Here is a 25727-nt window from a genome sequence, read left to right on the forward strand (position 1 = left end):
TAGACTTGGACTTACTGGAATGACTGTAGATAAGAGGCCTTCCAGGTGCTGGACACTTGCACTGAGATATCTGGTGTTTGCTGTTCCTCAGCAGGGAGCATAAGAGAGAGAATTGTAATGGCCTGGAATTGGTGAGCCAAGGCCCATTGGTCAAGCTGTGGGTCATGTGTTAAACTGGTGCTCTCTGGGTAAACATAAACATAACATGTGACATCTCGTAGGTCCTTTAGGTCCTATTACAATAAATGACAGTACAGTAAAAGCAGGTGTGACACTGCAGGAGAGCCCCAGGTCACCGAGGGACTCAACCTGACAGGGCCTAAGTGTAGTGCAGGACCATGTCCTGTACTGGGACATCACACTAGGAATAGTCAGGGTACGGTAGCCATTCTGGTGTCCATCCTGCCAGTCTAGGGGAGGTGTGTGTGGCCATCAGGTTCCTCCCCTCTCTCCCTGGGCATGCCCCGTACACCCTTGCTTTGGCAGGGGTGCCAAGCTGGTTTTACTGGATCCTCAGTGACAACTTAGTTTTTGCCCGGTTGTTTGCCAGTAGCACTTTCGGTCCATGAGAAACTTCGTCGAAAGGGGACATTGTACATGGAGCCTTGCAGATGTCTTTTGGCCCAGAGGCAAAGGGTTTGGTTTGTTGGGGGGCCTTTCTCATTTCGGAGAAGGGCTTGCGATGGACTGCACGTAGTAGTTTTTCCATGCTGAAGAGATTTCTGGTTTGTAATACAATCCCAGTCCATTTCCAAGACTCCTAGTAAGAGTGTAACAATGACTTCTAAAGGAAACCCACTTTGAAAAAGCTGTGTGAGAGTTGCTTTGTATATCCTATCTTCCTAGTGGAGTGTAAATTACCTCTAAATCTCCACACATCATTATAATACTCTCCTAAAGGAGAAACATCCCTTTAGTCTCATCTTCACATGACACTGTAGCATCGAACATTTCTTCTATGTAGAATACACAGCAGTAGTGCATAAGACCTTAAATGAGCACTGTCATCAACTTTTTTTTATATATGTTGTAGTACATATGTACTACAACATATCTCTAATATATTTTCATAATTTTTTTATTTTTATTAAAATGTTTTAAATGACGTTTGAAAACCGGCCACTAGGGGTCTCCCGGCCACTGGCCAGGAGGCCACTCCTCCCGAAAACATGTCGCCGATTCTGCTGCCCCTGCACACCGCTGCCCCTGCACGCCGCTGCCCCTGCATGCCGCAGTATGTATGCATGTTTAGGGTATTTGGGGGGGGGTCGTAGTTTTAAACGGGGGTTGGGGGAGAGCGCGGTTTGGGGTTTTAACACCAGGCGGAGGGGGGTGTACGGGGTAGCGTGGCCCTAAATTATTGACCTATTATTTTCAACACAGGGTGCCTCCAGCTGTTTCACAACTACAACTCCCAGCTTGCCCTGACAGCCAATAGATGTCAGGGCAAGCTGGGAGTTGTAGTGGTGAAACAGCTGGAGGCACCCTGAATAGCTGAACAAAGGGCGGAAGTGTCGGCCCCAGCAGGCATCAGTGACGTTGTGCCTGCTGGGGAAGTCTGCCCGGTAGTGAGCACACTACCAGGCAGACAAAAAGGCATTTTTTATATAGTAAAAAAGAAAATTAAAAGCAGGGAGGGGGTTAGGGAGAGATGGGCAATAGGCAGGGACAGAAAAAAAAAAAGATGGTGGGAGCTACCCTTTAAAATAGGGTTCACATGTTAATAAGCTGTAATAAGACCAGATTTTATGGTCCATGAGCATTCTATCTGACCTATGAAGTTTCTGCACTGTGGTGGTTGAACATAGCTCCCTGTTCCCTGCACAGAATGTCATCATGCTGACCTTCAGGAGTAAATGGACACCCCAAACATGGTTTAACACCATAGTAGAATTCCACTTAAAATACTGTGCTCCAAAATTGTACTCTGGGCATTTTGGCTTCTCAAGTGGTCTTACTTATACATGGACACTGACTGTTAATAAAATGTGCTCAATGGCACCCTAGGCAACTGCTCACTCTGCCTACCTCTTGTCATGCGATGTGTAAAAGATGATCTCACGGGATTGATCAGACCTTGTGCAAATTTTTATACAGGCCTTTGTGCTGCAAGTTTTGTCTATTTCTCTCCTTTGTACATGTATGTATGAGTGACACTGCAGTATACTCCGTCCTCCGCCCGTTGCCATCTGCCCACTTACTTTCTATGGTAAGAGTATAACTGACAGTCGCTTTCACAAGGCACACCACGTCCCTTCTTCATTTATCTTATCTCTAAGTCTCAAATTATTCATCTTAAAAAAGCGAATATAACTTTGACATTCTCAAAAGAAGAAATATCAGAAAATATTGAAAAGCAAGACGGAAAGTCTAGACAATAATTGCATTTGCCGATTATAATGAAATCCTCATGTACAAGTCATACTTGATGCTCCTCTCAAAGATGAATTGACACATTGCAGATTTTGTCGTATCTAAACAGAACTTGCAAAAATCCATGTGATTGCCCCATAAAATATCCCCATTTAGATGTGGACATTTTTCAGGAGACACATATCTCATCCAGGGAAAGCTGGGTGAGATATGGGAAATCCAGGAAATAGTTAAATCCCTGCCGAGACCTAGCTTAATAGGAACTTTGGCAAGTCATGTTATCGGGCCTGGATATTTATGAGATGAACGGTAGTCTTGGTATTGGGCCTTTAATTCCCTTCCTTGGCCACTTCAGGTTTTTTAGACTGGCCCAGATCAGCATAGGTGCTGAAGACAGCTCGTCACTGGGCCTTAAAAACTAGGTAAGAATTAGTCTGCTTAAAGAGGCTAAGTGAGGGACTTAACCGGAAGTCCTAAGGTCTTAACCTCTCCTGGGAAAATTGCCATTTGTGTGAGATAACGCATGAAAAGTTTAGTTTTATCGGGAGGCAGTAGTATGGTCCTGTTGCGGATCACCCAATATTTAAAAACATAAAACACTAAGGGCAGGGTCCCACAGGAGTACATCTGCTGCATATTTAACACTGCAAATGCACTGCCCTTAGTCACAGAGCTCCAGCAGAGGGAGCTCCCCAGCTACGGCAGCAGTAACAGGGAGCTCGCTTTGCCGTGGATCTTCGACTGCCGCTGATTTGCTGTAGAATGTGTTTTGCCGGCAGCTCATCAGCAGTGTTAAATATGCTGCGTATGTGCTCCCATGTGACCCTTTGGATGTATTCACACGTACAGTATCCTGTGCATATTTGAGGCTTCAGATTTGAAGCTGCAGAGTTTACGCTGCAGAGTTCAATTTAAAGTCTGCAGCTTAAAAGGGGTACTCCACTCCCCAGTGTTCGGAAGATTTCACTTCAAACGCTGGGTGCGGGCTACAGGGGCTGCCATGCTAGCCTTGTCACGCCCCGCCCCCTCAATGCAAATCTGTGGGAGGGGGCGTGACTGCAGTCATGTCCCCTCCCATAGACTTGCATTAAGGGGGTGGGGTGTGACATCATGAATTGGGTGTGGCCGCCCCGAAGCCCGCACCCAGCTCCACCCCTTTAAGTCCTGCACATCAACTATGCGCAGGACCCTGAACATGTAAATAGACCCTTACAGTGAAACCTCTCTGATGAGATTACTGAAAACTGTCCTGAAAAGTAGTCTTCTATGAGGGTGGTCTTCTCAAAAAATATGGCCACTATGCATAAAGTATGGTGGATAAAAACATAAAAACTGCGTCACACGGGGGGCTGAGTCGTGACGTCACGATACTCCGGCCCCGTGGTCGTGAGGCTTCAGACTCGGAGCCCCCAACGCTGCGTGGAGCACACACAGGTGGGTGCTGCATGAGAGATTGCAGGGGTCCCCAGCGGCAGGACGCCTGTGATCAGACATCTTATACCCTATCCTTTGGATAGGGGATTAGATGTCTTAGGGCCGAAGTAACCCTTTAAGCGTGAACTGGATGGTCCAGTTATGTGGTTGATTGAACGGCAAAAGAGTAGTCGAAGGTTAAAGATAGCTATGAGAGATAAAGCCAAGTGTAGGAGAGACCCTTTCCCTGTATAAGGCTGCATTCACACCACATTTTTGCAATACAGTTCCCGTATCAGGTTTTTGAGGAAAAACGGATTCCTCAAAACCTGACTAAACTGTATCAAAACGTGTGTACAAATTTCAACCCGTATACAGTTAAAAACCGTATAAGGTTTGAAAAATTATGTCCAGTTGCATCAGTTTTTTAAGAAAAAAACGTATACATTTTTTACTTTTCACTACATTTTGAATAAAGTTTCACTTGTTTGATTGAAATTCCAAGAAAAAAAACTGTGCAAAGTCAAAAAACATATGGTGAAAACCAGATGGAACCGTATGTACAGTTCCTATTGACTCCCATGTAAAAAAAAAAAAGGTATTCGGTTTAATACAGTTTTTTACCTGGATTAAAAACCGTGGTAGGCTACGGTTTTGGGTACGGGAAAAAAAAACTGACAAAACCGTACAAGATGCAAAACGGACACAACCTGATGCATCTTTTGGCATACGGTTTACAATGGAAAGTCAATGCATACAGTTTTCAATACGGTTCCGTACGGTTTTCACATTGAAAACGTATATGGGAACTGTATTGCAAAAACGTGGTGTGAATGCACCCTAAGACAAAAAGTTGTTGGTTAAGTCAGTGGGAAGGCAGAACACTTGTTCTATCAATCAATGGGGTCTGGAAGCAATGCCCAGGAAGCGTCTTTAACCTCAATTTTGCTTCATGTAACCATAACTTTCATATTTTTTCCTAGAAAAACCTATTTCCTTTTGGCCTACAAAAAGGAAAAAACTTTCTTTGGGGAGGTGTTGAAATACATGTCGAGTCTTATCACTTGTCGGACAGATCACGTTGTTTACGGGATCGAGTGTGCATGCGTCCGCTTTTATATAGGCAGCACTATACGCCCTATTCACACTCGGTTCCGTGAACACTTGCGGTCCACAAAAACATTAAAAGGCTTTCCCAGAATTATCGAGCATATCAGCATTGAACATAAAGAAGATACCTCAGTTCTAAAATTCTTCGGATTGGAAAGAGTCCTGCCGGTTGCCGGGGGGCGACAGAAGTAAACTGCTGCTACAGAAGGAGGCCAGATGGATCCTGCGCATGCGTGCGCAGGGTCCGTCTGGTCTCAATGATAAGGTGGATCTAAGTATATTTATATGAATTTTGTTCCTTCCCTAGTTGCATTTTGTTGGTCTGAACGTATGTTTTTAAATTTTGTACTTTATACACACTTTTTTCACTTGTGGTGTTTTTTGAGACACACGCCCACTGACGTCATGGCCAGGTATTTTATGCCAGCACTGACGACAGTGGGGGAGTGGTCTGAAGAAGTGCACCTGGTGCACGAAAAGGCTTTTACACGCTCATGGCGCCCCTCCTCCCCATGCTGTAACCTGCCGGTTATTGAATAAACACAGCTTCCACCTTGTACATGGTGAGTGCCATCATCATTTCTTTTTGGTTATATTTCCCTGCACTTCGGATTGAGCACCCCGCCATAGGTGCACTGACTGTGGGTCCGTGAACGTCATCACTTGGGCGTATGAGAGCTGTGCTGAGCCCTCTTTCTCTGTATCAACTTGATAACTAGACATAACACATGCGGATTGGGTTGCCGGAGGCTCTCTGCCCAATGCCGTGGCTACCGGAGTCCCTTGGCATTACAGACTTCTCCCCAGAACACTAGTTATATTTAACGCTAGACATTTTTCTTATGCTAGACATTTTTGTAGATAACATTTGACATTCTGTTAACTTTGACCTTTATTACGTGCTTCTGTGAGTATCAGGAACACCTTCTGGCCAGCAAAGTATCCTGGGCACGAGGACACAAGAATTATCACACTTGACATTAGTGACATATGATTTTTGTGTAATTGTGAGTGCTACAGTCCTACTGTACATGACTTAAGGTGTAATTTATGTGTACTGATGACTAGTGTAGTACACGACTTTACTGGTTGCTGTACATGATGCTGTTGATGGGGTGAAATGTTGCTTATCCGATTGGTTCAGGACAACCCCTGTAAGAAAACTACCAGTCATCAGAAAATACTGTACACTATGACTTTTGGTGTACAACAACGTATATACATTTTATTAGACCATAACAGTTATAATGCAGGACCATAAACATTTCAGTACAAGACTGTAACCCTTTGTTTTTTTTTTTCTTGTATACAGTAGCAACAAAAATATATTACTTTGGAATATTTACACGACCATGTGTTGCTCAGCAGTCCGAATACACTATAGAGTTTATTAGCTAAGAGCTCAGGTCAATTCTCCTGTACCTAAGGAGTCTTTTGGCCGAAACCGGGCACAACACTTACTAGCTTGGTTACTGCAAAAACACAATGCTTAAAGGGGCTGAAAACTTTTTTTTTTTTTAATCAACTGGTGCCAGAAAGTTAAACAGATTTGTAAATTAATAGTAAGGCAGGAAAGGGGAGAGCACACAAGAGGCAACTTCACCTTAAATGATCTGCAGCGCAGTCTCGGCAACCTAGTTCAGTATCTCCTGCGGGGTGCATATTCAAGTGTGTGAAGTATCAATTAGTAATAAAAGAAAGTGCACGTATGTGCCCTCAGCGCTCGATGGAGATAACTGCGTCTCGGGGTCCAGTTCACGGGTTGCTGGATCTCAGCAACAGCGCAGGTGTATGGCGCTCAGAGGCTACGCCGGCAGTTTCGCACGTGAGTGCGTACTTCTTCTGGCCTCATGCTGACCCCATACGGGGAGCCCAGTCTCGCAACCCTAGATTCATATCTCAACCTAGGGCCCAGTCCAACAGGAAAGTTGTGAAAGTAACTTGTGTACAGTAAATTCACCTGACTTGGTCGTGTGACTAATTGATTTGTGTGTGCAAGCACAAACTTTTGTTGTTTCAGGTTCTACGATAATGTTTAAAGGTTGAAAACTTTTTTTTTCAATCAACTGGTGCCAGAAAGTTAACTCCTTAAGGACTTAGGACGTATGAGTACGTCCTAAGTCCGGTCCCTGTCTATAACGCGGGGTCCCGGCACCTATTCACAGCCGGGACCTGCGGCTAATAGCGCGTGGCCGCGAACGTTCGGACACGCGCTATTAACCCTTGCGATGCGGCGCTCAAAGCTGAGCGCCTCATCGAAAGTGAAAGTAAATGCTTCCCGGCTGCTCAGTCGGGCTGATCTGGGTCATCGCGATAAAATCACGATGCCCCGATCAGCTACCCAGAGAGAAGAAGGTCCCTACCTTCTTCCGTCTGCGTCCCGGCTCTGATTGATTGCTCCATGCCTGAGTTACAGGCTGAAGCAATCAACCGCCGATTACACAGCTTGTTGCCATGCCCTGTAGGAGATATGAGCTCGCAAAAAAAAAAGTGTAAAAAAAAAAGTTAACCCTTTCAGGTATTCCCTTCTGAATTAAAAGTTTAAATCACCCGGCATTTCCTAGTAACAAAATAAAACAGTGTAAATAACAATAAACATATGTGGTATCAATGGCGTACGCGCAAAAAAATTCCAAAGTCCAAAATAGCGCATTTTTGATCACTTTTTATACCACAAAAAAGTGAATAAAAAGTGATCAAAAAGTCTGATCAGAACAAAAATGGTACCGCTAAAAACTTCAGATCACGGCACAAAAAATTAGCCCTCATAGCGCACTGAACACAGAAAAATAAAAAAGTTATAGGGCTCAATATATGACAATTTTAAACGTATAAATTTTCCTGCATGTATTTATGATTTTTTTCTGAAGTAATACAAAATCAAACTTATATAAGTAGTGTATCATTTTAACTGTATGGACCTACAGAATAAAGATAAGGTGTCATTTTTACCGGAAAATGTACTGCGTAGAAACGGAAGCCCCCAAAATTTACAAAATGGCATTTTTTCTTCAAGTTTGTCGCACAATGAATTTTTTTTTCGTTTCGCTGTGGATTTATTTTTTTTGTAAAATGGCTAATGTCACTGTAAAGTAGAATTGGTGGCGCAAAAAATAAGCCATAATACAGATTTTTTGGTGCAAAATTGAAAGGGTTATGATTTTTTAAAGGCAAGGAGGAAAAACGAAAATGCAAAAACGTGAAATCGCTCAGTCCTTAAGGGGTTAAACAGATTTGTATATTACTTCTATTAAAAAATCTTAATCCTTCCAGTACTTATAAGCTGCTGTATACTACAGAGGAAATTATTTTTTCTTTGGAACACAGTGCTCTCTGCTGACATCATGACCACAGTGCTCTCTGTTGATGTTTCTGTCCATTTTAAAAACTGACCAGAGTAGGAGAAAATCCCCATAGCAAACATATGCTGCTCTGGACAGTTGCAAAAATGGACAGAGATGTCAGCAGAGAGCACTGTGGTCATGATGTCAGCAGAGAGCACTGTGTTCCAAAAAGAAAATAATTTCCTCTGTAGTATTCAGCAGCTAATAAGTATTGGATTAAGATTTTTTAATATAATTAATATACAGAGCTGGTGATAAGGCAAGAAAGGAGAGGGCACACAAGAGGTAATATCACCTTACTACTGCAGCATGGTATCGGCAACCTGGGTACAAGTCTGCTGCGGGGTGCATATACAAAGGGTGAAGTATCCAAATAATACAATGAAGAAAGTGTGTATGCACTCACCACTCAACGGAGACAGATCGGCATGACCTGTCTCCGTTGTGTGGTGATTGCATACACACTTTCTTCATTGTATTAATATACAAATCTGTTTAATTTTCTGGCACCAGTTGATTGAAAAAAATAAAGTTTTCAACTGGAGTACCCCTTTAAATGTTATCGTAGAACCTGAAAACAACAAAAGTTTGTGCTTGCACACACAAATCAATTATTCACACGACCAAGTCTGGTGAATTTACTGTACACAAGTTACTTTGACAACTTTCCTTCCCAGCCTCACCTGTCGGACTGGGCCCTAGGTTGAGCTATGAATCTCGGGTTGCGAGACTGGGCTCCCCACATGGGGTCAGCATGAGTGTTCCATGAAACATGGGACAAACAGGTGTCAACGATAGTCGGACTGACTGACTACCACTTGCGCCACTGGGGAATGAACTGTGGGTGCCTGCTGGAGTAGGCCGAGGCCCTTTTGTAGGTACCCGCTGGTTAGGCCTCACCTCCTCAATGGCAGGAGCAGGCCTGGGTACTTCTGTTGGTGCCCGATGATCAGGCCAAACCTCCTCGCTCCTAGGACTAGGCCTGGGCACATCTGTGGGAGAACCTTCCTGAACAACTGCTCCCTTGACACTTGGAGGTAGAAGACCAAAGAGATCTGCGTCCCAATCTTCAGAGGGGAAATAGGCAAAAGGAATCTGTGTAGGGTTCTTAGGCCTGGTGAGTGGTGACAGCTGCTACCCATTCCCCTGGCTGGCTTTCTCCTCGCTCTTGAGAGAATGCATATCTGGGGGGAGATAGTCCCTCTGCACTGCCCTCCCGATCATTTGGAGGATGCCCCTGTGGTGACAGTCCATAAGGGTGACAAACCCCCTCACTTTGTTGAACTTGATTACAGTGGCGCGACGGCACTCCAGGGGTGGTGCTCTAACTTCCATATGTATAGGGCCTCCAGCTCTTGGTGTCCTGCTGCTGTTTCTGTCATATCTCGTATGGCAGCGGCTTAGGCCCGTATATTTCTAATCTCTGGGCCCTCAGTTCCTCCACAATTGCGACAACCTCGGCATCTCTTTTGGCCCTTTCGGACGGGGCTGGAGGAACTGATGGAAGGTGCTTCCCTAGCAAGGGTAGGAGATGTTCTCTCATGTATTGGAGCAATGCAGGCTTGTTGCCAAACAGCCATTTAGGTAATGGTGCTGACAGGGGATGTGCTGGTGGCTGCTGGACCTGTGGCACTGGCTCTGGACTGGGGGTAGATGGAGGGGTAGAGAACGTGGCTTCAGCCGGGGTACTCATTCCAACTCCTCCGACTGTATCTCGGCTCAGGATCCCCAGCTCCGGTGATAGGGTGACAACCTCACCGGCAACGACTCTCGTGATGCTTCTGGCGTACCTCTAGCCGGGGATGCGGCCCACTCTCCATTGTCCTCTGGCAAAGGCACCTTCAGGTGGGCGTCATCGGCCCCGATGGAGAGCTTGTACAGGCGATCCGATAACTCCTGGAACACCTTCACCATGGCCTCGGCAATCAGCCGATCCTCCGGTTCCATCTAGGGACTCTCGGCACATGTGGATTGATGTGACTCCGCCATCTTCTTGCTCCTTGCCAGCGCTTCTGGTGAACTGAAGAGATCAGGTTTCGTGTTGCATCTTTTACTGGTCTCCAACTGGTCGGAAGGATGTTATCAGTGGGGCCTGGTACCGGAAGCGACTCAGCGGTGCATCCTCTTTGTCCGTCCCCCTGGCAACAAGGAGCGGATCTTTCAAGTTCCACCTCAGACTGGACACGGCAACATGATCTCCACGCCCATGGGTGGAACGCTGGCTGTGGTGGGAACCATCGGATTAACCATGGCTTCTCGACCATCGGATTAACCCTTTCAGGTACAGCAGACATTTTGGCATGTAACATGGCTTCAGACCTGACTTTGCACATCGTCAATTTAACTTTTGCAGACTTCCTCACAATAAACAGCACAGTTTTCTTCACCTCTTCCTCTACTTTTTCAGCGCCATGGTAAAGAAAGATTTCAGTAGCAAAGTCCCGTACACTTTTCTGCCGCAAACTTTTTCGCAACTGCATGCGATTTTCTTTGAACATAATTCAGACTCAGACTAGGGGGGAGGACTTGTGGATTTATGGCTAAGGCACACACCCTTATCCTGTTCGTGACGCCAAAGTTTTGCAGTGTCTCGGGGTGTGAAGGTGAAGTGTATGGGGCAGATGTTGTAGCCCAGGGGCAAAATGTTATAACCCCTAAATGTTTGTGACGCCAGGACGTTATTTTCCCAGTAACCATCCGAACGGTAGCACTGCTATCCCAAGGTTAGGCAGGGAACTAATAGTCCAAGACCAGGTTAGGGTTAACGTTAGCTTTACCGAGGTAGACAGATGGAAATATTCTTTACAGCTAGGCCAGGATCCCAGAGAGATGGCCAGTAACACAGAAGGACCTTGCAGCTTGCTGGGACTTGTAGGGACTTTGACAGACTTTAGGACAGCCACGCTGACTATAATAGACTTGACTTGACTGTAGGTAGTGACAGCAGACATGACTTACTGGCATGTGGGTAGCGACAGAAGACTTGACTTACTGACATTTGGCTTTAGATAGGCTTGAGGCCTCCAGATGTGCTGGACACTAGCTCTGAGACATCTGGTCTTTACTGTGCCTCAGTAGGAAGTGTGGTAGAAGAGAGAGATTGTAATGGCTCCCCCTCTAATAAAGGGGGGCTTAGCCAGAAGCCCATAGGTCAAGCTGCAGGTCACCTGGTTAGCTGGTGCTCTCTGGGTAACATACACATCATGTGAACACATTATCATGTGACTATCTCAAAGGTCCTTAAAGGTCCTTTATACATAACACACATAACACTATACATAATATATATTACTATGGGGGAGACACTGCAGGAGAGCCCCTAGGACACAGAGGGATTCAACCTGACAGGGCCTCAGTACTGTATGGGATTATTTCCCATACTGGGACATCACACTCCCAATAAGGGAGAATTTTTGAAACACTTTGAAAAAAACATTTAGTCTTCTGATACCTGTGTGCATTTTAACACCAGCAGGCATCTGCCAACAAAAATGGGTACTTTATGCACCTTTATGCTAAGGTTAAAAAACTTACAAAATCTGCTATCACAGTGAGTTTTTAACCCCTTAACAACGCATGACGTAAATATACGTCCTGGTGATGTGGTACTTAACGCACCAGGACATACATTTACGTCCTGAGCATAACCGCGGGCATCGGAGCGATGCCGGCATCATGCGTGGCAGGTCCCGGCTGTGGATCGCAGCCAGGGACCCGCCGGTAATGGCGGACACCCGCGATCCCGCGGATGTCCGCCATTAACCCCTCAGATGCCGTGATCAATACAGATCACGGCATCTGCAGCATCGCGGTCACTTAACAGGATGATCGGATCGCCCGCAGCGCTGCCACGGCAATCCGATCATCCTGCACGGCAGACGGAGGTCCCCTCACCTGGCTCCGCTGCCTTCCGGGAGTCTTCTGCTCTGATCTGCCTTCCCGCAGACCAGAGCAGAAGATGACCGATAATGCTGATCAGTGCTGTGTCCTATACATAGCACTGAACAGCATTAGCAATCGAATGGTTGTATAAATAGTCCCCTATGGGGACTATAAGAGTGTAAAAAAAAAAAGGAAAAAAAGAAATAAAAAAAATTTAAAAAATTTTGAAAACCCCCCTCCCCCAATAAAAACGTAAATTGTCCCATTTTCCCTATTTTACCCCCAAAAAGTGTAAAAAAATTATTTTATATACATATTTGGTATCGTCGCGTGCGTAAATATCCGATCTATTAAAATAAAATGTAAATGATGCCCTACGGTGAACGCCGTGAACGTAAAAAAAAAAAATAAAAAAAAAAAAAATAACTGCTTTTTTATAACATTTTATTCCAAAAAAAATGTATAAAAAATGTAATAAAAGTTTTGTATAAGCAAATATGGTATTAATAAAAAGTACAGATCACGGCGCAAAAAATGAGCCCTCATACCACCGCTTATACGGAAAAATTTAAAAGTTATAGGTCTTCAAAATAGGGGGATTTTAAACATACTAATTTGGTTAAAAAGTTTGCGATTTTTTTTAAGCGCAACAGTAATAGAAAATAGAAAAGTGTATAATCATGGGTATCATTTTAATCGTATTGACCCAGAGAATAAAAAACACATGTCATTTTTACCATAAATTGTACGGCGTGAAAACAAAACCTTCCAAAATTTGCAAAATTGCGGTTTTCTTTTTAATTTCCCCACACAAATAGTATTTTTTTTTGGTTGTGCCATTCATTTTATGGTAAAGTGAGTGATGGCATTACAACGGACAACTGGTTGCGCAAAAAAACAAGCCCTCATACTAGTCTGTGGATGAAAATATAAAAGAGTTAGGATTTTTTGAAGGGGAGGAGGAAAAAATGAAAACGTAAAAATAAAATTGTCTTAGTCCTTAAGGTCCAAATGGGCTGAGTCCTTAAGGGGTTAAACAAGATGCTAGTTATCATGGCATACCACATGTCACTGTATCTTTGACATTGACATTTGACTACTACTTGAATACATTCATAGGTGACTATAGCAGTGTTATACATGTTTTTTAAGGCTTATTTCATTGCTAAGAACTAGTTCTCCGCAAACCATACCTTTTTTTCAAAAGTTTCCTTAAAGGGGTACTCCGGTGGAAAACTTTTTCTTTTTTTAATCAAGTGGTGCCAGAAAGTAAAACAGATTTGTAAATTACTTCTATTAAAAATTCTTAATCCTTCCAGTATTTATTAGTGTCTGTATGCTCCACAGGAAGTTGTATTTCTTTCTGGAGTTATTTTCCATCTGACCACAGTGCTCTCTGCTGACACCTCTGTCCATTTTAGGAACTGTCCAGAGAAGCATATGTTTGCTATGGGGATTTTCTCCTGCTCTGGACAATTCCTAAAATGGACAGAGGTGTCAGCAGACAACACTGTGGTCATGACAGAAAAGAAATCCAAAAATAAAAGAATTTCTTCTGTAGTATACAGCTGCTAATAAGAACAGGAAGGATTAAGATTTTTTTAATAGAAGTAATTTAGAAATCTGTTTAACTTTCTGACATCAGTTGGTTTAAAAAAATAAATAAATAAAGTTTTCCACTGGAGTACCCCTTTAACTTTAATATTTAGATAAGGATAGAGAGAGATAAAAAGGATAGATAGATAGACAGTTCTGCTTTATGTACTTTATGTACGATTCCTTCTCTGTTTCCCATTTTCTGCTTTTCCTCTGTACAGTGTTATCTTCAGTTATTTGGTAGCTCAGAAATAACCGTATTGTCGGTCGGTCCTGCTTAAAGGGGTACTCCGGTGAAAAAAATATATTTTTTTAATTAACTGGTGCCAGAAAGTTAAACAGATTTGTAAAATACTTCTATTGAAAAATCTTTACTCTTCCAGTACCTTTCAGCAGCTGTATTCTACAGAGGAAATTATTTTCTTTTTTAATTTGTTTTTTTGTCTTGTCCACAGTGCTCTCTGCTGACACCTGATGCCCGTATCAGCAACAGTCCAGAGCAGGAGAAAATCCCCATAGCAAACCTATCCTGCTCTGGAGAGTTCCTGATACGGGCATCAGGTGTCAGCAGAGAACACTGTGGACAAGACAAAAAACAAATCAAAAAAGAAAAGAATTTACTCTGTAGAATACAGCTGCTAAAAAGTACTGGAAGGGTAAAGGTTTTTCAATAGAAGTAATTTACATATCTGTTTTACTTTCTGGCACCAGTTAATTAAAAAAAAAATGTTTTCCACCGGAGTACCCCTTTAAGCAGGACCGACCGACAATACGGTTATTTCTGAGCTACCAAATAACTGAAGACTAACACTGTACAGAGGAAAAGCAGAAAATGGGAAACAGAGAAGGAATCGTACATAAAGTACATAAAGCAGAACTGTCTGTCTATATATCTATCTTTTTATAGATAGATAGATAGATAGATAGATAGATAGATAGATAAGAAAAAGATGATGCTGCAGCACTCCGTAATATGCGGTGGAAAATAAGAAGTTTATTCCATCAGACAAGGTGCAACGTTTCGGTCGCCAGTTGCGGCCATTTTCAAGCATGTAGATAGATAGATAGATGGATAGATAGATAGACAAATCTATTTAACTTTCTGGAACCAGTTGATTTTTAAAAAAAAATGTTTCGTCCACCGGAGTACCCCTTTAAAAAGCCCCACCTAAAATAATATATCATTGGTAAGATCCTCACAATAACCTTTATTCATAGCACCAACATATTCTGCAGCAATTAGAGGAAATGTTCAACTTACTATGTAACATAACGGAAATGAATAAAAGTCGACTAACAATAAGGAGGGGTCCCGGCATTATCTATTTCCAGGGCTCCTTAAAGGGGTACTCCGGCGCTAAGACATCTTATCCCCTATCCAAAGTATAGGGGATAAGATGCCTGATCGCAGGGGTCCCACCGCTGGGGACCCCCGTGATCTTCCACGCGGCACCCCGTTAGAATCAGTCCCCGGAGCGTGTTCGCTCCGGGTCTGATTACTGGCGATCACGGGGACGGAGCAAAGTGATGTCACGGCTTCGCCCCCATGTGACATCACACTCCGCCCCCTCAATGCAAGCCTATTGTAGGGGGTGTGACAGCTGTCACGCCCCTCCAATAGACTTGCATTGAGGGGGCAGAGCGTGACGTCACACGGGGGCAGAGCCGTGACGTCACTATGCTCCGTCCTCATGGTCGGGATGGACTCAGCCTGAGGACCTCCAGCGGTTCCGGAAGCCGCTAAAAGGTGGGTACTGCATGGTAGATCCTGGGGGTCCCCAGCGGCGTGACCCCTGCGATCTGACATCTTATCCCCTATCCTTTGTATAGGGGGATAAGATGTCTAGGGGCGGAGTACCCCTTTAAGCATTTCCTAGGACGACTGGACCTGCACACAGTTTTAGGGTACGTTCACACATACGCAGGTTTGATGCGCAGGATTTGATGCTGCAGATTTCAATGTAAACTAAATGACTGAGCACAGCTTCTAATCGGCGGTTACAAATCCTGCGCAGGATCCTGTATGTGTGAACGTTATGGTGACTCTTGCACAAGTGCTTTCTCTGAGATGACTGAGCGTGCCCTGAAAGCGTGTGCAAAGGAGGTGTTCCTGTTGACGTCAGGGGGAGTGCGGCTCAGCTTTCACTGAGTTTCCTCTTCCCATTGAAACTTACAAGTAGTATTACTTAACCTCATCTGCATAGGGGCAGGTCTGCTCAGCCTGCAGAGAAACTCCTATGTGTCTATTCTTCCTACTGTGTCCTGGGCAGATGGTGGCTTCCGTGTTAGTGCCAAGTGTATTCTGGTGAGTAGTAGGGAAGGGGGGGGGGGCTTAACAATGACACTTGGGGGTTATCAAACTTTACCTTTAAGAATTCCTGTGTAAAGTAACGCAAAAGAAGATGATATTTTGTAACAAATGGATCTGGATAGGTTGGAGGTTTGGGCTGGGAAGTAGCAGATGAGGTTCAGCACCCATACACGTAGGGTTATATCAATGTTTCCCAAGCAGGGTGCCTCCAAAACTACAACTCCCAGCATGCCCGGACAGCCAAAGGCTGTCCGGGCATGCCGGGAGTTGTAGTTTTGCAACAGCTGGAGGCACCCTGGTTTGAAAACACTAGGTTATATACATGCGGAGGGGAAATCCAGGCTGGGATTATTTACACCGGGTAATACCGAGATGGAAAAAGACTTAGAGGACAGTCAATTAGACTGAAGTAACCAGCGTCAGGCAGCTGCTGCCAAGGCATGTAAGTTCAAGTGGGGCAACATGAGGACATATCTTTTTTTTTACTACTTTACAAATCATTGGCACATAGGAGACTGTGTACAGTTTTAGGAACTGGTGCACAAGTAAGAACTCCAGCGGGCTGGTGGGCAGCCAAAAAGATGATCAGAATAAGGGTTAATAGGGTTCTTTGTGTAAAAATTAAATAGTGAATGTAGAGTTACAATACCTGTTGCCCTGCTTTTGTCATCTTTTTGCCCTGGTTCCAGTGATCATCCTACAGTAGTGGTCTCCAAACTGTGGACCTCCAGATGTTGCAAAACTACAGCCGTTATAGACCACCCATGTCCAAATGCCTTATTAGAGCCTATGGACATCATAGAGAAGTGGTCTCTAAACTGTGGACCTCCAGATATTACAAAGCTACAGCCGTGGAAGACTAGAGTTGGGCGCGAATATTCGCAATGCGAATATTTATCGCGAATATCGCATATTTGTGAATTTGCGAATATGGCGAATATAGTGCTAAATATTCGCAATTACGAATATTTGCATTGTTTTTTTTCACAGTACACATCAGTGATCATTCCTCCCTGCTTCCAGCTTGTGGTGTAAACAAGGCTCCAATACTAGTTACTGTGTCAGACTGGCAGGCGCCCGAAAATTTGCATATGCAAATATTCGCATATGCGAATTTCCGCGCATATTGATCCCTCCCTTCTTTTAGCTCTTTTATCACATGATATTGCGCATGCGCATGTGAATTTTATGGTGAATGCACATGCCCATGCAAATTTTATGGCACATAGTAAAAAAAAGGGCACGAATATTGCAAATATGCAAATTTTGCAAATATATGATGAATTTTCGTCCATATATTTGCAAAGTATCGTGAATTCGAATATGGCCTATGCCGCTCAACACTATGGGAGACCACCCATGTCCATAGGCCTTATTAGAGCCTATGGGCATCATAGAGAAGTTTTCTCCAAACTGTGGACCTCCAGATGTTGCAAAACACCAGCCGTTATAGACCACCGATGTCCAAATGCTTTATTAGAGCCTATGGACATCATAGACAAGTTGTCTCCAAACTGTGGACCTCCAGAAATTACAAAATTGCAGCCATGGAAGACCACCCATGTCCAAATGCCTTATTAGAGCCTATGGGCATCATAGAGAAGTGGTCTCTAAACTGTGGACCTCCAGATATTACAAAACTACAGCCATGGAAGACCACCCGTGCCTTATTAGAGCCTAGGGGCATCATAGAGAAGAGGTCTCCAAATTGTGGACCTCCAGATATTAAAAAACTGCAGCAATGGAAGACCACCCATGTCCAAATGCCTTGTTAGAGCCTATGGGCATCATAGAGAAGTGGTCTCTAAACTATGGACCTCCAGATATTACAAAACTACAGCCATGGAAGACCAACCATGTCCAAATGCCTTATTAGAGCCTAGGGGCATCATAGAGAAAAGGTCTCCAAATTGTGGACCTCCAGATGTTGCAAAACTACAATTCCGGGCATGCAGGGAACTGTAGTTTTGCAAAATCTGGAGGTCCACAGTTTGGAGACTGTTGTCCTACAGCAAAGGTACACGCCTCAGACTATCAGGTTTACTTTTGCTTGAATAGGGATCTAAAGAAACATTGTCTGATATTGAAAGTTACCTGCAGGAAAGAAATCTTATGTGGCCTCTGATGTGGACAAGTTGTTGCACACACAGCCTTCTGCAGGCTCGGGCAGAACACTTCTGTACAGGTGGCAGCACATTAAGTTGGCACAACAGGGCACGTGCATCAATGTGTCATTCAGGGCAGACTGCTCGGGGGCATAGAAGCACTGAGGGCAATGAGGCCCTTGCTAAGTATGGACATGTTCTAGATAACTATGGAAAGAAAAACTTTGATGTGGAGTATGCATTCCTGCTGCATTCCCGTCAGGTTAAAGGGGTAGTCCAGTGGTGAAAAACTTATCCCCTATCCTAAGGACACCCGCTATCTGGCCGGAGAGCCGGGGCCCCGTACAGAGAGATCGCAGGGGGCCCCAGCGGTCGGACCCCCCGCGATCTCAAACTTATCCCCTATCCTTAGGATAGGGGATAAGTTGGTCACCACTGGGTCACCACTGGACTACTCCTTTAAGCTATATTGCATGCATTACATGACAGCCAGGGTCGGACTGGTCAACCAAAGTCTTGTGGTGAATCCAGACTCTGATACAAGTGTGGTGGGCCACAGGGGTGCGATGTGAGGTGTATGGGGCAGATGGTGTTAACCCCTAAATGTTCGTGACGCCAGGGCGTGGTTTTAACTGAGAACCACCCAAACAGTAGCACCGCTAGTCCTAGTTAGGCAGGGAAAATGAGAGTCCAAGGCCAGGTCAGGGTTCACGGTAGCTTTACTGAGGTCTTTACAGCTAGGCCAGGATCCCAGAGAGGTGACCAGTAACACAGGGGACCTCGCAGCTTTCTGGGACTTGCAGTGACTTTGACAGACTTTAGGACAGCCACTCTGACTATAATAGACTTGACTTGACTGAAGATAGTGACAGCAGACATAGAGGACTTGACTTACTGACATGTGGCTGCGGGTTAGGCTTGAGGCCTCCAGATTTGCTGGACACTTGCTCTGAGACGTCTGGACTGGACTTCAGCAGGAGTGATCAGAGCAAAAAAGTGAGATTGCAGCTCCTCCCTTCCTTATAAAGGGGGGCTGTGCAAGGAGCCCATAGGCTAGCTGCGGGTCATCTGGTCACCTGGTGCTCTCTGGCTAACAAAACATATGACAATCATTATCATGTGACTAATAACCATGTGACCATATCCAAGGCCCTTTACACATAATATACATTTGTACAAATTGTAGGGGTACAGTGCAGGTGAGCCCTGGGGACTTGCGGGGACTCAAGCTGATAGGACTGTGAGATACATATCCAGACAAGTAAGAAAGATATCCGGTACTGGGACATCACCCAAGAATGGGCTCCAAAGGTCCAGAGAAAGACGACCTCATTTGGTGCTGAACTTGCAGCCAATTGTTTGTTACTAGTTACTATTTATTATGGGATGATTTACAAAAAAACATATTATATCTTACTGATATGTCGTGGGTGTGTAATGTTGTGCAATGCAAAGTGGACATGCAGATGTTCTCTATAGACGGAGGGTGGAGAAAGGAACCCCAACCTAACAATAATGACAATATCCTGATTAAAGGAGAGGTATCATGATGAAAAACGTATCCCCTATCCAAAGGGCACTCTCTGGAAACGGAGTGACATGCCCCCGCCATATATCTCTATAGGAAAGCCTAAGATACCCGACTGTCTCTCTCATAGAGATAGATGGAGGGTGGAGTGTTGGCCTCCGCTTCAATTGGGGATGGGCATGGCCTGCTCACTGGGAGGAGATCAAAATGGGTCCCAGCGGTCGGACCCTTCCCAATCTAAAACTTATCCTCTATAGACACCAACGGGCTGATAATGCGCACATAAAATACCCCCAATAGTGTAGTAAACTTAATAGTAAGGCTGGGTTCACACTGCAGAATTTCTGCAGGAGATGAAGCTGGCGGCGTTAGGACCGAGCAGACAGCATTGCTTCCCCCATAGACTGCAATGCATTTCTGCGTGGATTTTTTGGGAAATCTGCTCAGAAATGCATTGTCATCTATGGGGATGGCAATGTAGTCCACGCGCTCCTAGTGCCGCCGGCCTGACCTCCGGCAGAAATTCCGCCCAGAAATTCCACAGTGTGAACCTAGCCTAATGACAATTCTTTATTGATGTATGAAAAAGACAACATTTAAAAACATATAAATGGAATCACACATGAATGGAAAAGGTACATGGATACTGGGGTGAGAAAGTCCTGTAAAAGTACACAGCTGTATGTCTGTATATAAGGATTATGCTCCACAATAAAAATAGATTGGTGTTTGAGGGACGACAACTCTTAAGACAGAGCAGGAATAGAATTAACCCTTCAAAGTGAATAACAGAACAAGCCAATGAATTAATGAATTAATTAATGAATTAATATCAGAGTATATTCTAAATCTTTGCAAAATCGCGAAGTGACGATTTTCGCGATAAAAATGTACGAATATTCGTGCTCAACACTACTTATTAATTGATGCTTAATATTTTTTTTCTTATCTCTGATCTGTTTCTTTCTGCACATAGATGTAATGGCATGTACATGAGTGATGAGTGATCCCTCAACTTACAATGGCCTCAATGTACTATAGTTTCATCATATAATGGTCTTTTCTGGACCATTGTAACTTGAAGCCAGACTCATCATACAATACTACAGTCCAGATCTGTAAAACAGAAGAAGAACCGACCAATCAGAATGGGCATTCACTGGTAAAACACCTGTATTACTGAAGTTCATGCACTGACTGGTGTCTGGTAGCGCCCCCTACAGTACAGGGAGGTATTGCATGTTCTGTACTCTTCACCTGTATTACTGAAGTGCATGCACTTACTGGTGTCTGGTAGTGCCCCCTACAGTACAGGGAGGTATTACATGTTCTGTACTAGTGTTGAGCGGCATAGGCCATATTCGAATACGTGATATTTCACTAATATATGGACCAATATTCGTCATATATTCGTTAAATTCGCATATTCGTAATATTCGCGTTTTATTTTCCCATATGCGAAAATTTGCCTATGCGAAAATTAGCATATACAAAAATTAGCATAAGCGAAAATTCGCATATGCACACCAGTCTCACACAGTAGTATTAGAGCCTTCTTTACACCACACAAGCTGGAAGCAGAGAGGGGTGATCACTGTGATGTGTACTGTGGAAAAAAATAAATAAACGAATATTCGTAATTACGAATATATAGTGCTATATTCGCGAATTCGCGAATATGCGATATTCGCGAATAAAATTTGCATTGCGAATATTCGTGAGCAACACTATTCTGTACTACTCTTTACCTGTATTACTGAAGTTTATGCACTAAATTCCTGTCTGGTAGTGCCCTCTACAGTACAGAGAAGTATTACATGTTCTGTACTCTTTACCTGTATTACTGAAGTGTATGTACTGACTGGTGTCTGGTAGCGCCCCCTACAGTACAGGGAGGTATTACATGTTCTGTACTACTCTTTACCTGTATTACTGAAGTGCATGCACTGGCTGGTGTCTGGTAGTGCCCCCTACAGTACAGGGCGGTATTACATGTTCTGTACTACCCTTTACCTGTATTACTGAAGTGCATGCACTGACTGGTGTCTGTAGGGCCTCCTACAGTACAGGGAGGTATTACATGTTTTATACTACTCTTTACCTGTATTACTGAAGTGCATGCACCGAATTCCTGCCTGGTAGCGTCCACTACAGTACAGGGAGGTATTACATGTTCTGTACTACTCTTTACCTGTATTACTGAAGTGCATGCATTGAATTCCTGCCTGGTAGCGCCCCCTAGAGTACAGGGAGGTATTACATGTTCTGTACTACTCTTTACCTGTATTACTGAAGTGCATGCACTGACTGGTGTCTGGTAGTGCCCCCTAGAGTACAGGGAGGTATTACGTGTTCTGTACTACTCTTTACCTGTATTACTAAAGTGCATGCACTGAATTCCTGCCTGGTAGCGCCCCCTACAGTACAGGGAGGTATTACATGTTCTGTACTACTCTTTACCTGTATTACTGAAGTGCATGCACTGACTGGTGTCTGGTAGCTCCCCCTAGAGTACAGGGAGGTATTACATGTTCTGTACTCTTTGCCTGTATTATTGAAGTGCATGCACTGACTGGTGTCTGGTAGCGCCCCTTACAGTACAGGGAGGTATTACATGTTCTGTACTACTCTTTACCTGTATTACTGAAGTGCATGCACTGACTGGTGTCTGGTAGCACCCCCTACAGTACAGGGAGGTATTACATGTTCTGTACAACTCTTTACCTGTATTACTGAAGTGCATGAACTGACTGGTGTCTGGTAGCGCCCCCTACAGTACAGGGAGGTATTACATGTTCTGTACTCTTTACCTGTATTATTGAAGTGCATGCACTGACTGGTGTCTGTAGCGCCTCCTACAGTACAGGGAGGTATTACATGTTCTATACTCTTTACCTGTATTACTGAAGTGTATGCACTGACTGGTGTCTGGTAGCACCCCCTACAGTACAGGGAGGTATTACATGTTCTGTACTCTTTACCTGTGCCAGGGTTAGTTGCTCCTTTGGACACCAGGTGAGGGTGGCTCCATGATACTTTTTTGGGACAGTGCGTGTACTGTACAGGACCCTGAAGAAGCTCCTGCCCTCTACATAGACAGTGATTACAGCTCCCAGCAGATCTTTCTTACTTTTATATGTAAGGATTTGCTTTATCTCTATTAGCTATCTACTTATTTTTCTTTAATCCTCACTTTTTCCTATTTTTGGATGACATTTTGGTGGCTTCAAAACCAATTACCAGGTTTCCATAGAGTTATGGTCTCAACATACAATGGTCTCAACATACAATGGTCGTCCTGGAACCAATTAATATTGTAACTTGAAGGACCACTGTACATTCGTATTGTGTTCAATGGCCACTAATGGTCAGTAGACATACAGTCTTTTTTTTCCAATTTTTCATTTTACATTCTATAACATAATATAATATAATCTTGCAGTATTCAGTCTGGCCATTAGGCCTAAAACTAACCTGACACTCCCATATTTGTCTGTGACGATAAGGAGGAGGCAGCTGGAAAGTGATCAATACAGGATTCCAGTTTAAAGGGGTACTCCCGTGCAAAACTTTTCTTTTTAAATCAACTGGTGCCAGAAAGTTAAACAGATTTGTAAATTACTTCTATTAAAAAATCTTAATCCTTCCATTACCTCCAGGCGGTATATTAAAGAGAAATACAAAAAAGAAATGCATTTCCTATGATGTCATGACCACAGTGCTCTCTGCTGACCTCTACTGTCCATTTTAGGAACTGTCCAGAGCATCATATGTTTGCTATGGGGATTTTCTCCTACTCTGGACAGTTCCTAAAATGGACAACAGAGGTCAGCAGAGAGCACTGTGGTCATGACATCAGAGGAAATGCTTTTCTTTTTTGGATTTCTCTTTAGTATACAGCCCCTAAAAACTACTGGAAGGTTTAAGATAAGTGATTTACAAATCTGTTTAACTTTCTGGCACCAGTTGAGTAAAAAAAAAAAAAAAAATTATACAGGAGTACCCCTTTAAGGACTATCAACCAGCTGGGGACCACCATTTAGGTTGCATCATCCAATTAGGCAGGGACAGTGGTTGGGATGAGATCCAGGTCTGCACTGCTCCCTACCCTGGACACATGGAGGGACATTTATCAATGTTTGCTTATGTATTCCTTTTTTTTAGTACTTTTTTCTTAACTTTTTTTTTTTTGCTTACGTGTGACTTATTTATCAACTGGTTTCAGCCTGTTGATAATTTTCTTTCACGTAAGCAATTTTTTCTTTTTTTACTTTGGTAGTAGCTTTTTCTGCTCCATGTTTGAGCTGGAGTAAATTTAGTCAATTTTTAACCTTGTTGCGACTTTTTTGGGCGCAGTTGCGACTGTCGCAGTTAATAAATACCGTATTTTTTCGTCCTATAGGACGCACCGGCGTATAAGACGCACCCAATTTTTAGGGGCAAAATCTAAAAAAATAGAGATTTTGAACCCAATAGTGGTCTTCAACCTGCGGACCTCCAGATGTTGCAAAACTACAACTCCCAGCATGCCCGGACAGCCGTTGGCTGTCCGGACATGCTGGGAGTTGTAGTTTTGTAACATCTGGAGGTCCGCAGATTGAAGACCACTGCATGAGATGGTAATACTCACGTGTCCCCGCCGCTCCGGACCCGTCACCGCTGCCCTGGATGTCGCTCCATCGCTGTCGCCGTGTCCCCGTCGCTCTGGAACGTCTCTGCTGCCGGCGGGGTATCCTCGCTCTCCGTACGCGACGACGTGATGACGAGGAAGGAGAGCGCCGGCATACAGGGGATCCCTGACCTGAGAAGACACCGAGGAGGCAGGTAAGGTCCCCCCCGGTGTCCTGTAAGCACTAACCCGGCTATTCAGTTGGGCTGTTCGGGACCGCCGCGGTGAAATCGTGGCGGTCCCGAACAGCCCGACTGAACAGCCGGGTTAGTGTCACTTTCCCTTCAGATGCGTCGGTCAGCTTTGATCGCCGCGTCTGAAGGGTTAATACAGGGCATCACCGCGATCGGTGATGTCCTGTATTAGCCGCGGGTCCTGGCCGTTGATGGCCGCAGGGACCGCCGCGATAGGGGTGTATTCGCCGTATAAGACGCACCGACTTTTCCCCCCCAGTTTTGGGGAAGAAAAAGTGCGTCTTATTCGGCGAAAAATACGGTACCTGACTACCCGTAGTCCATTTTAAAATTATTACTACGTAGTTACGTTTTGGAAAACTTGCTTTTCTCGCTTTCCAGTCAAAATGTCGCACGTAAAATCGCATAGTCGCAGGTGCGACATTTGTGCGACATTTTTAGTAAAAAATTTTTAACTAAATTGCTTGACGAATGCCTGTCATGGAGAATAGCTGTCTGAAGTGGATGGGCAGCTTTAGTTTTAATATTATAATAGTTTTTTAATTAAGATATTTTTAGAATTTTGTGTATGTTCATAGTTGACTGATAGCTCGGAACATTTGTCATTTCTGTTTTTTCCTAGTTATTTCACAAGTCGGGCTAAGTAAGTCACTCGGGAGGTGTAGACAATGAGCATAACCTGATGGACAAGCGATCTCTGTTCTCAATTACACAACTCTGAAAAAATTTGTATAACCCAGATTTGAGCAATTCAGGGTTTGACATGTGTCATCTACAGGCTACATTGTAAGAAGGCGATTTGCATTCCCTATTCTTCATTCCGGGGGAGGGGGAGGGGTAGAGGTAAAAAAAAATAACTTGTGAAACATAAAAAGGAATCATCCGTGTGTACACATGGCTGCAGTCCTAGCATTCTAGTTCACATTAATATGAATGGGATAAGTGACTTCTAGCCGGCAAGTATCTCTGGCCAAACCATAAGTGAGCGTTATACATTGTCATGGGTTCCTGAGTTGCCCATAAACCGGTGCTTTGCAAGTGCAATTTATTGTAGCCGCAGTCCCTGAGATCTTGGCACTGGGCCGGCTCTGTATATATTGTAAATGACAAGGCTTTTTAACATGTTGTGCCTCTAGCTAGTTGTGACATAACCTGGAGGCTGGTCTCATCACGGAGTCCCAACACTTTTGGGAACTAATTGC

General features: G+C 44.0%; 1 protein-coding gene across 8 annotated transcripts in view; it reads left to right on the top strand.

Annotated features, from left to right (window-relative positions):
• The window catches only part of TANK (TRAF family member associated NFKB activator), a 117965-nt gene that overhangs the window by 22100 nt on the left and 70138 nt on the right, over positions 1 to 25727 (top strand). The window contains exon 1 of one of the 8 annotated variants that reach the window (XM_056536899.1): positions 15904 to 16023. The exons of the other annotated variants lie outside the window; for them this stretch is intronic. The gene's annotated coding sequence lies outside the window, so the exon portion shown is untranslated. Of the gene's footprint in view, positions 1 to 15903; positions 16024 to 25727 lie in introns of those variants that run through there. 8 annotated transcript variants of the gene reach the window in all.

The sequence above is a fragment of the Hyla sarda genome, chromosome 8 (genome assembly GCF_029499605.1).
Source record: "Hyla sarda isolate aHylSar1 chromosome 8, aHylSar1.hap1, whole genome shotgun sequence".
Taxonomy (NCBI): domain Eukaryota; kingdom Metazoa; phylum Chordata; class Amphibia; order Anura; family Hylidae; genus Hyla; species Hyla sarda.